The following is an 18537-nucleotide window of genomic DNA, read 5'->3' on the forward strand; positions in this document are numbered from 1 at the left end:
AAAAATGTTTGTGCTTTGGACAAGCAAGTCAACACACCTCCTTGGTTGAAGCAACCAATGGTCAGGGTGCCCTATTTGGCGGGCAAAAATTTCTTTATCTTGTCTTGTGGCTCGATTTGCATAATTTATGAGGTATCAAATCGGAGTGTACTTTCTTCATAGTACCATTAAAAATAGAACAATGCATTTTACCGTAATGTGACTGTAGGGCATCGCTCGACAGAAGTTACCAATGACTTTATCAATGAACAACGTGATCGAACAAAGCTTCATTTGACAAAGGATTCATTCGCTGACCCCAGAATCCCCAGGGGCACTGGATAGCTCCTAATTCCCGCTAGTCAGCATAAAGAGAAGTGGTAACGTGACTTAAGAACAGAGAATATCTGTTCTGAGGCCTTCCTGATCACATTAAAATTATAGACACTCACAAAACCCTTTTGTATCAAACAAATGGAACAGGAAACATTAATTAATGGACCTAAAACACAATGGATCCACACAGACATCCTCCTGATTAGGAGTCCGTTTTGACCCGGTCACTCTTGACTCTGGTCGCTGTTCAATGACTCTATGCTTAAGGACTCAATCTTGAATCTCAAATGGACAATCACTGCGAGATCATTTTAAACTATATTCAGAATAACACATGCTATGATGTGATTACTAACATGTTTGATTCGATGCATTATATGTTTGTATTCCCTTATGCATTTTCTTTCTCTTGTAATCACTGTTTTAATTAGATCAGTCTAGTAATGTGTGTGTAAGAAGTGTGTCATGTTTGAGTTCTAAATACAGGATTTATAATTATTTGTAATTCTACGTGCATGCAACATTGAAATATGGTATCAGGAAGATATTAAGAAACGTTATAAAGTTGTTAATAAAACAGGAGAATGTTCCGCGGATATCACACAATGTAATCAATAGACAATAGACGGGGCGTGTCTAATCTCCGTAGCAACGTCTCATTGGAGGATCGCATCTGAAGGATGGAGCCAACTTGCTCCTTTAAAACTATGCTGTCCAAACAAGCTAGTTGTTGAAGTTGAAGTTGAAGCACTGATACTTTGACCATGGCTGAAAAGTTGCTTGGGTCATGCTGAAAAGAAAAAGTTGAGAACTGATCCTTTACTGGGGCTTATTTTCCATATAACAGTCGCTGACTTCATCCATGAGCCGCGCAGCTGATACTTCTCACCCAACAGCCGTCGAAATCCAGAACTCTGAAACACTCCGTGAACTATCTGACCAAAGTCTCCCAAGAAGAGAGCCACTCAAGCCAGACACTCAGAACAGTGCGTTTCACCAGCCGGCAAGCTTCCGCGCTAACCAACGAAGGGCTTCCCTGAGAAGACGTCACCGCAACACAGCCAATCCGAGTGGGGATTCCGCTCAACAAGAGCCACGAAACACCCACCTACCTCATATGTCAGAGTGAATGCAGGTACAAGCCAAACTTCTCTCTCTCTCTCTCGCTGGAAACTGGTGAAACTCATTTAAACCGAAATAATTAAGCCAAAGCTCTGCTTTTGTGATTTTCCTCAGGTTACGAGTTAAGTTAAATTAGCACTGAACTTGGGACTTTTCATAGCTCATATCAACTCAGCGAATGTGTGTGCATGTATGCATGTGTGTGTGTGTGTGTGTGTGTGTGTGTGTGTTTAGCCTTAGTTTCTTGTAATCATTAGAAGTAGTCAATAAAGCTTGTTTTGATTTTCACATAGCTATACGAGTTTCTTGTGCTGTGTATCAAATTACTGTCTTAAACTCAAAGATCAGTTACCTCTTGCTTATAATAATCATAATAAAATATTGTTACTGTTGGCCACAGAATAATATTTTATCCAGAATTGGTAAAATACTTTAACCTCAATTTTTCGCTGGACGAAAAATTGTGTTAAATATTAATTCTGTGTTAAATATTAATTCTGAATCATTTACAGTGAATCAATTACAGTTGATTCGATTCTTATTCCAAGTAACTTAATTACTCCTCTTTATAATTAATTGAGCTAATAAATAGGTAAAGTCCTACATATATATTATTTGGTGGAGAATGCAGGCAGTTTAATCTAATTTGTACACAAAACAAGTAACTTGTGTAATTGTATCTTTTCTATTGATCCGGAAGATAGATTAGAAACAGAAACGAGGCTTTTGATTGTCATAACAATGATTGCACATAAGGCACAGTGGATGAATGAAATCTGAACTCGAGTTGTTTGTCTGTACGTTTTGTTGTTGTTGTTAAAACTGCAGTAAATTAATCTAAGATTGTCTGCCAAGATGAAAAGAAAGTTGCCTGAGAGTGCACCAGGACAGAGTAATTGTGTTCCTTGCTTTTGTTCCTTTAAGGCCTTGTAGCTATAGTGGATAATATTGCGTGTTCCAATGCTATTTCAACTAAGCTAAAATCCCTGCATGGTTACATTAGAGAGTAGCTACCTAATGTGCCGCCTATATCCGCTCATTCGTGAGATGAGATATTAATATTTGTAAACACTGCGCGTGTCCGAGTTGATTTGAATGGGATTATTTTGAAAATTCTTGATCAAGTAATTTGTTGCAGTAAATCCTGCATGTTGTTGTGTGTCCAGAAATTGACACGAATATTTTAGATCGCCGAGATCTCAGTAACATTACTTTTATTAATTGCAGAGAAATCTGTGGATTAATGTGCCTCACTCTAACGTGTGGGGGTTGTTCAGCTCTGAAACATGAGAAGCTGAATGGTTCATTGTGAATGTGAACTGTCAGTTCAATAATTATTGTGCTTTTGTTGTTTGTTATCTGTGTGCAAAGAGTATAGAACAAGTGTATTCTTTGTTGTGCATCACGGTCACCACGACAGTGACAGCTGTAACCCGGAAGCCCTAAGAAACCTTTTCCGGGACAACCTTTAAGTGCGCATGCGCAGTCTGCCAGCGCCATATTTGACTGTGTGTAAACAAAGCCTAGCATAAGCTGAGTTAGCTAAAACTAACGCGGTTGCATTACAGTCTATGTAAAGCTAGTAGCATTGCTAAAGAGCTAGTGGCTAGCATAGCATTTTGTGGTCTGAATGCAATGTTGCAATGTTGGAATGACTTCTTTCTTTCTGAACTTTAATTCACTCTAGTGCTTTCACCTCTCTCTCTCTCTGTTCTGTCTAACTTACACATCTTATCTTTTCTAATCTCCTCCCATTTGAGAGAACGTGACAAATGTTAAATTAATAAACCTGTTTTGTTAATCTCATTTGTTGAAGAGTTGTCTCTCTCCTAAATTTACTCTTGTCAGTTAAACACTGTTTTGTTTTAGTAATTAGCAATCGTCCTGATTACTTTTAATGACATTTTCTGTTATTTATAATTGCTCTCATTGATTTTAATGACATCTGGGAATATGATTTTTTGATTGGAAACTTTAAATTGATTTCAATTTTAATTGTAAATCAGTTTCATAATCAATTGCAGTTTAGCTTTCATATGGTATGGATATTTGTGGATTAATTTAATGGTAGTTGCTTACAAACATCTGTCAATTTTAATCATTATCTAATCATTGCTTTGAAGTTTTGATTTCATTAGTCATTAATTAGGATTTGGGCTTCCCTAATTCAGATGATACTTGATTGATTAATTTGATTATAATTGCTCTCAATGTTTAATGCTGAACCCATTACAATTTTAATTCATAACTGTAATTTCCAAATTTTAATTAGAATTTTATTTAAAATAAAGCTTAGTCTCAGACTTTCACTCCCTTAGTCTTTGATTTAATTAATTTATTTAAAGGAATTTTGGGGTCTCCCTCAATACTTGGGTCAGTTGACTTCTGCTAGCGCAGTAAGTGACTCCCCAGCGCCACCACTCTGGCAACCCTGTAATTTTTCCAAACTTTGGGAGAAAAGCTTCACTCTCTTTCTTCCTCTCTCGCTCTCTCTATCTCTCTCTCCCTCTCAGCTGTCCTTGACTACTGCTGCTGGTTTTTGGGTTCGTACCTGTGAAAGTCATAAAAGCAGAGTGTTTGAGAAATATTTAACAAATATTTGGGAAACGGAACACTTCTTTTAAAATAATGACACTCACTTTACCTTCCCTCCTCATCCTGTTATCCTACCCAGCATAGGCTCAAGCAGGTCGACAAGGAGACTGGTAGGCATCCATAAACCCCGAGCACGCGTCTAGAAATGCTTTAAGTGGTGCATGGTTGTCAATCCTACTAGCTGAGAAACCAATACTGTCATTGTTATTGTTTTTCTTTCACCCCAAAGGTAATTTTAATAACAATCACAGTCCTAGTGCTTCAAAATCCTTTTCCAAACCCCTGTCAAGAACCATCCTTCTAAATTAAATTTTACAAAACTCATTCTGCAAATAGTGTTAAAGACGAAAACTTCATTTTATAGGGAAACTGGAAGCACCTCATTATTATTCTGCCCTTTGCTAAATGCTATTCTTTTGTTTTGTGCTCTTCTTTTCTTCTACTCTTCTCTAGCTGTGCTACCTGTGTGTGCTTACTGATTCTTTCCGCAGAGACTCTGAGTTAGAAGCACATCCACGAGAGGACCACAGTCGAGAACCAGTCTTACCTGCACATTTACACACTCATTACTCATTCCCATTAGCTCACAGTTGACATTGCACACTTACACCTTTGATTTGCCCTGCTTGTTTGTTTTGTTTTGTTGTGTTTTGTTTTGTTCTTTTCCTCAAGGTCTGTGTCAGTTTCGGGTTTAGATCTCCCTCGCGGTGCAAAACATGTCTCGCACAACAGACCCTGCTGGACATTGGAAGGATCTGGAGACCTGGCTAAGTGTTGTAACAGACAGCATCCTACCTAAGGCCGCTGTAACAGTAAAGCATCAGACACAGGACCAGCTGGATGACAACATAACAAGCCTCATGAAACAAGACACAAGCCAGAGCTACAGTCACAAAGAACTAGCCAAGATCACCGGCTCTTTAAGTCACACACTCATCGCCACCCTCAAACTGAGTGACAGGCAAGCCGCCCATCGCCAGCAGGAGCTGACACGTGCACAACGACGCATCAAACAGCTGGAGCTGGAGGCTCAGGAACGACAAGAAGGGCCTGATGAAGTGGAACAAGGCGCAAAAGAGGAGATCAACAGGCTTAAAGAGACCCTAGCAGCTACTACGCAAGAAATGGAACGAGGCAGATCAGACTATGCTGATCTCTCCAACAAGCTACAGTACGCAGAACAGCTACTGGAAAAAGCAAAGGCTGACTTCAGAGACAAGAACAGCTGAATTAAAGCTCTCGAAACTCACCTGAATGAGTCAAGAAATGAGGTCAGCCGCCTAAAACAACAGCTTGACTACATCAAAGAAGAGTCCGACAGTATTAAAGAGGAACTCAAGCATGCATATGAATTGCGCTGTGAGCCGTCAAGAACACGTCGGACACCGACTTCACCTTTGCCAAGCAGGACCGGGTCCCCTGTTCCCAGACTGGCACATGATCAGAAGGGGGCAGTGACAAAACGACCAGCTCCCTCCGAAAAATCCTACCTCCCCACTAAACTAAAAGAACTTGCTCCAGCCAGCCACAGATCATCTCATGGCTTGGACCTCAGACACCTTGACAAGCTTGCTAAAAACATTGGCAAATTCACTCCAAATGTGCCAGGTAGTCCAAATGTTCAGAGTTATCTGCAAGATATTGACTTCCATCTGGAGATGAGACCCAATGTCACTGACTTGCTTACTGCAAACAGAAGATGGCCTTAGAAAAGGGCACCAAAACCACCGCAGTTCTTGACTTCAACACTCAGAGTCAGGGGCTAGCCCTAGAGGGCACCCAGCATCAAGACCTTGCCAAGCCGACACCCAAAGAGTGGAATGCATCCTCGTCCAACAGAGAGTGGGACTTCCACACTGGTACTCGACCTTAACAGAGAGACAACCGCTGGGATGGACCACATGGACGACAACGCTCACCTGGACGTCACTGGGAAAATTCATGGAACCAATCAAGACCTCATGAGAGTCATTGGGAGAAAGCCTGGAATCAGCCAAGCTCATTTGGAAACCCCAGAGGAAAAAGCTCATGGGAATCCAAGGGAAAACGACAAACACACCCTGGAGCAACCAGCCCAAGGAATCGACAAAAAAACTCACAAAGATTCCAAGCTGACAGAGCTCAAAATGAATCCATACCAGAACAAAAGACTTCACCTTGTTTCGACTCTCAAGAGCTGATGAAAATGATGATTGAAAGAGTTCTTCCAACGAAAGGAGGATGACCGGTAGAGGGAAGAGAAAGCGAAACCAGATTCATCCTGACTAGTGGCCGGACGAGATGGCAGCGACCACCTGACTCAACACACCCCAGAGAACAGCACCTCATCTCTCTCCCAGAGAACCACAAGCACTTCATAACTTCATAACTTCAAACGGACAAGAAGTCCCACCTGAACATCCTGCAAAACAGTCAGAAACTGATCCAACACCTGATGGGTCAGATCACAGCAGCATCCAACAAACACCTGATGTGGAAACCACTCTAGTTCCTGAAAGTGCTGTCTTGGTCGTCTGCCACTCCTCCGAAGAAAACGAGATCAATTCTGACATCCTACCTCTATCATCCCAAACTCCAGTCCCCCGACTCCTGGGTGATCTCATTGAGAAAGGTATAGCAAGAAAGTTTTACCTCTCCGTTATCATCGAACAACACATGAAGGTCGAAGCCCTCCTCAACACTGGAGCTGACATCACTCTAATGTCAACAGAACTCCTTGAAGAAGTCCAGAACAAAGAGGTCTAACGGAACCTTTAAACTTAAGAGGTGTGAGCTGAACCTCCAAGCATATTCCCACACAGGCCTACAACTAAAACATGTGGCCCCAATTCACCTAACAGTGGGACCAATGAACCTTGTTCACCCAGTATACGTCTCACCACTCAACACATATCCTCTCCTCATTGGGAAAGACCTGCTTAACCACTTTGAACCCTTAATAGACTTCAAACATCTGAAGATATGGACTCAAGTCCGTGAGCCTCTGCCCCTCCAGTCAGTAAACTCCAACGAATCGCAGTGTCAAGTCACAGACACCGCCCCCCATCCACTGACTGAAGATGCAGTCTGAAGTTGAAAGCCAAGAGCAAGTTCCACTTCAAGCAACAAGAACCAAGACCCATTCCTCTGCTCATTGCAAGCGTCTGACTCAGACTCAGGTTCCCTCCAAATCATGACTGCCATAAATGTCCAAGACATGTCAGTGCCTGATGCAGCATTAGCCCTGTGGGCTGAAAACTCCGCTAACAGCCTGAAGCTCTTCAGAACATTGAAACAGACAAATCAGAGCATACCACACGTCCCGAAGCATAGCTGCTTCCCTCTCAATCCATGGTCAACAACCATGGCTACCTCCAAGATCGTCTGTGCTGCAGACATGCGATGGAACGACAGACTCTTGAGTCACTACTTACTGGTTGTCCCCAACCTGCCTCATGACATCTACATAGGAGCAGACATCATGGTCCGTCTCAACGCCTGCGTTGACACCGTGAATGACATCATATGGGCTCCCTTGTCACACCAATTGACATCTTCAGTCAACCTCAAGAATCTTCGATCTGGGCAAACAATACCAGACGCATGTGCCATGATCAACGAGCAAGAAGCCACAGTCTCCGCTTACAGCAAGAGTGTCAGTATCTGCCTCAACATGCGACCTGGCCAGACCCTTAACAGTAAGCTAGGCTTCTTCCAACTTTCCAGGACCTGCCTAAAACTAGGACTGACTTTGGAAGCCACACCTCTCATAGAAGTGTCATCTCGTGCTGTGTATGTGTTGTTCAACAACTGTACGGCCAAAGACATTAATGTGCCAAAAGCCAGTTACCTGGGATGGTTCCACGACTTTGAACTGACAGTTCCTGTCATCGGCCACATACCAGCCGAACTAATGTCAGATGATTGCCACAACACTGTAGCTTTCACAAAGCCCCATGAGATCATCGCCATCACTTCTATTCTGCCGGTGCCTAAAGAAAGCATCTGCCGATCAGAACTTACAGATGACACTCACCTCGCCGTCTACACTGTGTCAACACAGACTGCAACAGAGTCACCAGTAGAACTGACCGTCAAGACCCACAGTCCCTCAAATGACTCAGAGGAACCCTATGCTGGGTTCAATGCACAAGTCTAACAAATCCTGAGCGAGGCGGATGCCCTCCACAGTGAAATGGATCGCCAAGGACTTAAAGAAGTTCTGTGCAAATACAAGGACTCCTTCACAAAGGATTCCCTGGACTGTGGCCTGACTGATATCCACATGGTGCGCATCCCAACTGACCCAAATGCGCCACCGACATTTGTGCGGCAGTACAAGATTCCGATAGCATCATACAAATCAGTGCAAGATATCATTGACTCCATGCTACAAAAGGGGATCATCCGACCCTGCAACAGCACCTACTCTGCCCCGATATGGCCAGTCCTAAAGCCAAACGGCAAATGGCGGCCCACCATTGACTATCGCAAATTGAACCAGCAAGTTCCCTTATCGCGATGGCCTAGTACTCAATTGGACCAAGAGATTCCCAAAATCAAAGGCTCCACGATCCTATCCACACTGGACGTCGCCTCAGGATTTTGGACAATCCCTGTCCACCCTGATGACCAACACAAATTGGCATTCACCTTTGGCAATCGACAATTCACCTTCACAAGGTGCCCCTTTGGCTATGCTAACTCTCCAGCCGAATTCAACATCTTTCTGAACAAAGCTTGCCCCGATGCCAGAGCCAGAGGCAACCTCATTTATGTTGATGATATCCTTGTGAAAAGCAACAATGTGGCAGACCACCTCAAAGAAATTGACCATGTCCTGAACCAGCTGACAACAGCAGGAGCGAAAATTGCCCTCCACAAAGGACAATGGTGTAAATCCAAGGTAAATTATGTTGGCTTGCTCGTCGGACAAGGCGGCATTGAACCGCAGTCCAGCTGTACACAAGCAATACAAAACATAAAGACGCCCACTAACATCTCTGAGCTACGAAGATTTCTGGGAGTGTGCAACTACTCATGACAGTTCATCGAGAACTATGATGACATCGCACAACCACCTGATTTCCCTCTTGAAGAAGGACAAACCCTTCGTTTAGTTGGAAGCCCAGGACACAGCCATAAGCGAGCACAAACAACGCCTGTGCTCCGCCCCATGCCTGGCCTACCCTGACCCAGGAAAAGAATTCTATCTGGAAGCTGGATTCTCCAATCATTGCCTCAGTGCGGGTCTGTACCAGCTCCACGACAAAGACAAACAGGTAGTCGCTTATGCCAGCAAAACCTTGCTTCCCCCAGAATGCAAATACTCAGACTGCGAAAAAGCCTTGCTTTGCACTGTATGGGCCATTCAGCGTTTCTCCAACTACATCGGAGCTCAGAAGGTTATCATTGAAACGTGTCACCAACCAGTGACCTTCCTCAACAGCCAACGAATCAGGGATGGTGTGGTAACCAACCCATAGCTACATGGTTAATGACGCTCCAAGTACGAGATGTGGAGGCAAGATATGCCCAAAACCACAAATCCTCACTGGGAAACGGGCTAGCAGCCTGTCAGACCTGTTCAACGGACACGCCGAATACCTCAGCAGAAGCCAAAGAACCAGCACCACCACAACTGACAAACTATAGGCACTTCGAAGAGAATGTGTGTGAAGGCTTGCCCACAGCATATGTCGATTGTTGCTCCTACAATCAACAAGGCAACTTGAAAGCGGGAGCAGGCATGGTCTGGCTCAACAATGACCCTTGCCCACCACAACAGTTCAAGTTAGGCCCTCACTTATCGCAATATGCAGAGATAGCAGCCATTCTCATCACCCTACAACTGGCCGCCTCCCACAACATCAAAGAACTCCTGATATGTACTGACTTGAACTATGCCCGTCTAAGTTTCACATGCCATCTAGCTGGATGGAAACAGAATGGATTCAAGACTGCTAACAACAAGCCTGTCAAACATCAGGAACTTTTCCAAGCATGCGATGCCATTGTCACCACACATGACATGATCATCTACTGGAAAAAGGTCTGTGGTCATTCACGCCAACCAGGGCAAGACAAAGATCTCAATGACCAAACCGATGCCCTTGCCAAAGCAGGTGCATTACATGGAGAGCCTTGGAAATTCCCATCCCTCCCACCCAACCCTTCAGTTGCAGCCATAACCCGCCGCCAGCATGCCGTTGGTGTGCACACCCCCACCTCCTACCATGTTGAACTCTCACCTCAGTTCACTGCTGATGATCTCCTCACCCTCCAAGCATCAGATCCAACGCTGCAAACCATTGTCGCTCACATTTCCGACCCAATAACTCATCCCATTTCCACTTCCGACCTATCCAAGTCCTCTGATCTCCGCCATCTTCACTCAGTCAAGCACATGCTGCATCTCAAGGACGGCATTCTCACATATGTCCCTGAGCCCCTAACTGCGCCAAAGCTTGTAGTTCCTCAGAGCCAAAGGGGGATGATGCTGACACACGCCCACGATGCACCATGCGCTGGACACCATGGCGCCAAGGCCACCTATGAAACGCTCAAACAAGTAGCATATTGGCCTGGCATGCAGCAAGATGTGACGGAATACGTAAAAGGATGCCTGGTGTGTTGCCAGTTCCAACCAGCAAACCCAAACCACAGAGCACCACTACAACGGAAAGCAATGACCTTCCCATGGTCAGACCTCCAAATAGATTGGGTAGGACCCCTGCCACGGTCAACACGGGGTAACAAATACTTCCTCACCGTGGTTTGCGAATTCACAAAGTTGGTAGAGTGTCTCCCAGCTCCCAACGATACAGCAGAAACAACAGCCTGCCTGTTAATGAACCACCTCTTCTCAAGATTTGGACTGCCTCTAAGAGTCAACTCTGACCGAGGAACCGCTGAGGTTATGCAGGATGTATGGAAACTCCTGGGCATACAGGCTAAGCTTCACATAAGCCATCATCCAATTTCCTCAGGGCAGGTTGAACGGGCCAACAAGATAGTGGTAAGCATGTTGAATAAGTATGTGTCCACCAACCAAAAGGATTGAGATATAAAGCTCCCTCTGGTACTGATGGCCATCAGGGCCACCCCTCACCGGTCTACCGGAGAAGCCCCATTCAAAATGATGACAGGGCGACAAATGACACTACCGCTACACCTGCTGTACCAACCTGATGACACGAACCTCGTCACCGCCTACACTACTCACCAGTATCTGGAACAGTTGCATCAGCACCTGAGAGCGACTTTCGCCTTCGCACAACAAAACCTCCAAAGAAGCGCAGAAGGTCGTAAAGCCTACTACGACAAAAAGGCCTCTTACCAAGAACTCAATGTTGGAGACAAAGTGTGGTACCATAGCTTCGCCCAGCCAAGGCAGAAAGCTCCCCATCGCCTGTCAAAGAAATTCCTACCTCACTGGACAGGACCACATGAGATTGTGGACAAGCTCTCACCTGTCGCCTACCGAATCAAAATCAGACAAGGCCGCAACGAGCCTGTCCTTCGATGGGTCCATCGAAACCGGATAAAGAGGAACCAAGGTTCCAACCGACAGGAAAAGGGTTCAAACCCACTGACACAGACCAACAACCCCATACTCTACACCCCGTTAATGACTTTGTCATTCTAGGGCAGTGTTTCTCAACTCCAGTCCTCGGGACCCACTGCTCTGCACATTTTGTATGTATCCCTTATTTAACACACCTGATTTAGATCATCAGCTCGTTAGGAGAGACTCCATGACCTGAACTGAGTGTTTCAGGTAAGAGAGACATACAAAATGTGCAGAGCAGTGGATCCCGAGGACTGGAGTTGAGAACCACTGTTCTAGGGAAAGTTTTTTTAAAAATTTTTTTACACAACACTTACACACACTCCTCCACGGCACTGCTAGTGACAACCTCTAGTAGAAAGGAGTTGCTTCACACATGTGACACTCACTTTGCTCTAGTAAACTCAGTGTCCTTGTGTCTCTTTGTGTTTTCTTTTTTCACTCTCCTTATGCTTTCCCTTCTCCTCTTTCACTATCATTGCCCTTTTCCCCTCATCAGGAAACTCCCGTAACTGATTCAGGTCCCAAAATAGGATTGACTACTCTTCACCAGAAGCGTTAGAGTTTGTAGTAAAACCCATTGCCAACTAATTAAGGTGAGCCTACCAAACCATGATCTTCAGTGCTAATTGTTCCTTTTTCTCTGCTTTATTACCAGGAAGATGCTCAAATTCGCTGCCTTGTGTATCTGCATACTTGGGGTCATGCCCCAGCCAGAAGTTGCGTCACCTGGACCAGCGTCAAGGATAGTACTCCGTGAACAACCGGGGTTATTGATAACGAATTGCAAAACCTACACTCAAAGGGTTTACGTCAGATTCAACCCCTGTGATGTTGTCAGAGTTCACTACCCACAGCCGCGCAAACCACCTGGGCTGGAAGCCGTTGGACTAGGGAGATCCTTGGCCATGCCCAGGCAGATGTGAACCACATGCTGCAACAACTGCAGAAAATGACTGTAACCCAGGCTGAATTAAGCGGGTACAAACGGCGTCCCAAACGATTTTTGGGCACCCTACTTGGGGCTGCGGTGGCTGTAGGAACTCTGTTTAACATTGGCGTGAGCACCACTAATGCTGTAAATTTGGCCACCGTTAGACGGCATGTGGGCGAAATTCAGGCTAAAATGCCTGTAATACGACAACAGCTCTCAGTGCAGAGCCAGGCCTCACAAACCTTTGGGAAATCCTTGAACGGGACTATCACAATCTTAAACACGCATAGCACCCTTCTCAATCAAACCATAAAATCCATCAACACACTATTTTCGGTCGTGCAAAGCGATTTAGCCCAAATACAACTCCTAACTACACTCATGACCGATATGCTAAGGGAAATAAGTTCCTCAATTGATAACTTAGCCATGGGTAGGATCCCCTACTACTTGATACCCCTTAGCTTGGTCCAAAACATTCTAGCCTCAGCCACTCCGGGCCCTGTTAACCCTGTGCAAACCCATCTTGCTTTCTCCCTGGGTAGCGCTATTCCCCTATACGTAAGCCCAGAAACAGGCGACTTGGCCTTCCTCCTCAGTTTGCCCATTATCGACTCAAACAATATTTACCGGCTCAAAGACATTGTTAACGTTGGATTTTGGCAAGGGAACACCTATGTCAAAATACACATTCCTGAGGTCGTGGCGTACCACGATAACAATGAACAGTTGTACCTTGCCCCAAACCTAAAAATGTGTACGCTCACTAAAGACATTCATTACCTTTGCCTGAGTAAACCATTCGTCCGCGACAATACCGGGGGCATCTGCGGCCTAGAATCAATTAGACCCGACACTAGCTGCCCTGCCGAAGCTACGCCACGGTCTCAAGTCGAGGCTATGCAAGCCAAAATCATAGGAAACTGATGGTTAGTCAACACCCCTGTACGTACCGCTACCCTTACCTATGATCAACACGATATTGCCACGCACATCATTCTGCCTTACCAAACTCTCTGGATCAGTGTCCCTAAGGGCTCGATCATCCACGTCGACGATCTTGCATTGTATCACCTTGGTGACGATGAGTACCAGGCTGAACTTGAAATCTCACTGCTCTTCAAACAGCATTCCTTCGTCCTCGATCCGGAATTGGAAGAAAGGATCAGGGAGGAAGGAACGCAACTTATTGATCTGACTCCTGTTGATACAGCCTTAGAAGCTATAGCTCGCCTTCTGCCCGCTGGCGTGCCATTCATTTCGGTCTTGGTTTGCTGCTGACACAGTGCTTTGCATCTCTACCATTGTAGGATATATTGTGACCTTGACACTGGCCTTCATCCTGCACAAGCGAGTGAACGCCAAGCAAGAGTCTTTTGATAGATGCACGTCGGGCGTCCCGCACATTTTCCGACGTGATAGAACTGACCAAGAACCTGAACTCGAGAACTCAACCAACCTGATTGAAATTACGCCTCTACCTCCTCGTCGAACCACTGACAATTAGATTAGTCGAAACCACCCAATTACAACTGGTCTTAAACAGTACACCCCTATGTTAGTTGAACTGTTCCTAACCCGGTTATTCCAAGTTACCCAAGTCCTTCGCCAGGATTCAGTCAAGTGAGGGAAGCATTGTTTGTGTCTTGTGTTTGTCTGTTCTCTCTCTGCCTCTTGTTCCAGTGCCTGCCGACGTTCGCACCAGGAACCCCGCCAATTAAAAGGGGGACTGTAGGGCATCGCTTGACAGAACTTACCAATGACTTTATCAATGAATAACGTGATCGAACAAAGCTTCATTTGACAAAGGATTCATTCGCTGACCCCAGAATCCCCAGGGGCACTGGATAGCTCCTAATTCCCGCTAGTCAGCATTAAGAGAAGTGGTAATGTGACTTAAGAACAGAGAATATCTGTTCTGAGGCCTTCCTGATCACATTAAAATTATAGACACTCACAAAACCCTTTTGTATCAAACAAATGGAACAGGAAACATTAATTAATGGACCTAAAACACAACGGATCCACACAGACATCCTCCTGATTTGACCCGGTCACTTGTGACTCTGGTCGCTGTTCAATGACTCTATGCTTAAGGACTCAATCTTGAATCTCAAATGGACAATCACTGAGAGATCATTTTAACACTCTGAGGTCTGAGGTATCGCCGGCGATACCACTGCGTTTTTTTTTTCTTACCAGTGTGAAAGAGACTCAAAATACTCCGTCAATGTTGCACATACAATTAAGAGTTATACACCATTTTAATCTGTGGAATATCTTCTTTCATTTGTGTACACTCAGAGTAACAACAAAATGTTGTGCTTTTTGCAAAATAAAGAAAACTAACATGATGCGTGATCTCTCGTCTCCCTCTGAACGAAGTCCAATCTGATAGTTCTCAGAAAATGAACTGTAACTTAGTGAATACTAATCACAAAAAAATTAGACTTATGCCCAAAAAATGTTGAAATGTCAGGTTTTAAATCGTGTAAGTCAAAACGAAAACAAATATTCTCTGTTTATGTAATCTGTATGAAAAGAGAGCCATGTCAGAAGTCCGTGATTCAGCTCATTATCCGCTAATGTGGCCACGCCCACAGACCCAGCGCTATTCAGACACAAATTCAGTCAATACATGCATACATCGTCTCAATCATGTATTTATTGTCTTGAAAAGTGTTTTGAATAGCCATAGTTAGCGATCTCTGGCCTCTGTCAGTTCAGTTAGTTCCTGGATTGTCACATGGCCTATCCTTCTTTAGCAGGGATTTGTGGACTAAAGGTGCACAGAGCGCCCTCCGGCTGCAAGTATGAATTGAAAACAATTGTAGTAATCCGATCCGAGGTGGCCGCGGCCCCTTTGAAGTCGCGAGGGAAAGGTTCAGGAATCTATCGAAATAGCCTTACAAAGGGTCTCGTGATCCATTAGTGACCGCCAGGCTGGAGCCAATGTGAGATTTACAAACCAAAGTTCACTGAATTGAGACGAGCCCCCAAATATGTTACGTCGCCCTTTTGTCTAGGGGTGCTGGGAGAGTAACATATAGAAATAAAAATAAATAAAGATATATCCCTTCAAAAACACAGGGCCAAAACGAGAGAGAGTTGGTTCTGTCAGCACTCCCAGAACTCACACAAACACAGATTAACTCTTCAAGGTTTTTATTCAAAGTAAAGTCTCTTATAACAGTTAAGAATAAGGCAAAACAATAGAGATAACTCAAATAAGTAATGATAAATAATGAGAAGACGCTTCTAGCTTCAGGAGGGGGTTAAAGCCAAAATAATAAACAAAAGGAGTAAGCTACCTGGGAGTAAAGGAATCTAAATAACCTATCAAACAAAAACATAAAATAAATAACAAATCTCTTACCTGACTACCTTACTAACCAAAAACAGGAGAAAACAGGGGTTAGTAAAAATAAAAGGTGCCCACCTCCCTACTGCATCTACAGGAAGAGATAAGGGGGAAATTACACACTGTCACTACAGCATATACAACAGGCTTACTTGAAGGAGCTGCCACTACAGCATATACAGGTTTTCTTAAAGAAGCTGCCACTACAGCATATACAACAGGCTTACTTGAAGGGGCTGCCACTACAGCATATACAACAGGTTTTCTTAAAGAAGCTTTCACTACAGCAAATACAACATTAGTTCTGGGAGGGAAGACAGGCCATGCTCTCTCTCCAGTGAACAGCCAGTTCCCTCTGTATAAATGCAAGCTCCTCTCCACAACTCTAACAAAGAACAGGTGGTATCAATTGGGCTCCTGCAAGAGGACAGGGAGGAACAGAGGAAAACAGGGAAAAAAATACACTTCCCAGCAGGCTGTTGGGCATCAGGGAAAGAGTCACATACACGCATTCACAAAATTACAAAACAATGAACGATATACGTCCTGGGACGTAACACTAACATCTGTAAAACCGCATTCTTCCATCTTAAAAATATATCTAAACTACGACATATGCTCTCAATGACAAATGCGGAATAGTTCTACTGGGTGGTTGTTCCGCTCACCTGTTAAACAAACTACAGCTGGTCCAAAACGCAGCAGCTAGAGTTCTTACTAGAACCAGTAAGTATGACCATATTAGCCTGGTTCTGTCAACACTGCATTGGCTCCCTATTAAACATCGTACAGATTTTAAAATCTTACTACTTACCTACAAATCACTAAACGGTTTAGCTCCCCAGTACCCGAGTGAGCTCTTAATGCATTATAGTCCTTCACGTCTACTGCGATCTCAGAATTCAGGCCAGTTGATAATACCTAGAATATCAAAATCAACCGCAGGCGGTAGAACCTTTTCCTATTTAGCACCTAAACTTTGGAACAGTCTATCGCTGTTCGGGAAGCAGACACACTCTGTCAGTTTAAATCTACACTAAAAACACATCTGTTTTGCATATACATAACATATTATCTACTTCTATAATTCAATTCATGCAAATTTTTAGGCTGCATAGATTAGGTCAGCCGGAACCGGGAACACTTCCAATAACACCTGATGTGCTCGCTACACCATAAGAAGAATGGCGTCTACGCTAATATTAGTCTCTTTCTGTTTATCCTGAGGTTTGCCACAACCTGCCAGATCTAGGCCGTATCCAGATGAGATGAAGGACCTGCATCTAGACATGATGATAACACATCCCTGAAGTGTCAACTAAACTATCCCCTGCGAAGGCCTCCTTCCCTTTCCTTTCCCTATGTATAGATAAAACATTATCAAATTATTCCAGTTCGTATAGATCAAACGCAAACCTCAGACTAAACATGTAAATGAATGGCAAGAATGCATTAAAGGGGACCTATTATGCAAAATTCACTTTTGCATGGTGTTTGGACATAAATGTGTGATTGCAGTGTGTGTACACAACCACCCTATAGTGATAAAAATCCACCCACTCCTTTTTTTTTATCCCTATAAATCATAAGCAGTGTCTCAGAACAAGCCGTTTCCAGATCACTGGCAGTGAGATGTCACAAAAGCCACAGGCTCCGACCACAAATGTTGACGGACACTGCCGCTTGAACAGAGAACCGCCCTGAGCGCAATCGCGACAAGTCCACCATTTCTGCACTGACGAGAATGTCTTCCAAGAGTTTTAGGTGTTCTGTAACTGGATGGATTAATCCAACTAGCTCTGTCCATTTACTCCCTAAACAAGGTGGATTAACATGGTTTCCAGGAAAATGCTCCCTCAGCATTCTGTCGAAATTTGTGTATGTTTGCGCGAATCATTTCACACCGGACTGCTTAGTGAATGAATATCAATACAAAGGGACAATAAAAAACAGAAACTGTGTTAGAAATATGCTACTCAAGGATATACAAGTAAAAACTGTTTGTGATCCAGCTTAAAGACTCCAGAGTGATACTGGATACGGCAGTAATGAAGGTGAAGGCACTTTATTACAGTTCATCTGAGTTTATTTACGGGTATAAAGTTTATTGAGCACCACCCGAAAAGGCATTTGTTTACTGTTAGTTGTAACGAGGGTTTCTGTGTTCTTCGCTATATGTTTTTGATAATACAAGGGAAAGCGAGAGAGAGTTTATGGATAACATTTTAATGCACACTTGCAGTGTTTTATTAAGCTCTTACAGTGATTTTCTAGAGTGAAAACGGACGCTTCATCTTTTGTGTGAAGTACAATAAACGTCATAAAACTCATCTGTAAAGTTTTGGCCATCATTTAGACAATACAACAGGCTTGTACTAATATAGTGGATAAAAACAAGAAGACAATATAAGTTATAACCGTAATTGAACTAAACTATACCTGTTCTATCTCCATGCAGCATATATTCACATTTTCTGACAAGATAATGCATCCTGACTGAATCCTGTCACCGGACAATGAGCTCTTGACGCCCTCTTAGGTCAATCACAGCAGCTTATTTGCATTTAAAGGGCCCACGCTGAAACAGCGCGTTTTTGCTCAACCACTAAAAGTGGCAAATTTAACATGCTATAAAAAATTATCTGTGAGGTATTTTGAGCT

At 43.9% G+C, this 18537-nt stretch overlaps 1 pseudogene; it reads left to right on the forward strand.

The window, feature by feature from the left end:
- Positions 1–4748: 4748 nt before the first annotated feature.
- LOC137037188 (tropomyosin-2-like) lies at positions 4749–5741 on the forward strand (annotated as a pseudogene).
- Positions 5742–18537: the final 12796 nt, after the last annotated feature.

This window comes from Chanodichthys erythropterus, chromosome 15 (assembly GCF_024489055.1).
Source record: "Chanodichthys erythropterus isolate Z2021 chromosome 15, ASM2448905v1, whole genome shotgun sequence".
Lineage (NCBI taxonomy): Eukaryota > Metazoa > Chordata > Actinopteri > Cypriniformes > Xenocyprididae > Chanodichthys > Chanodichthys erythropterus.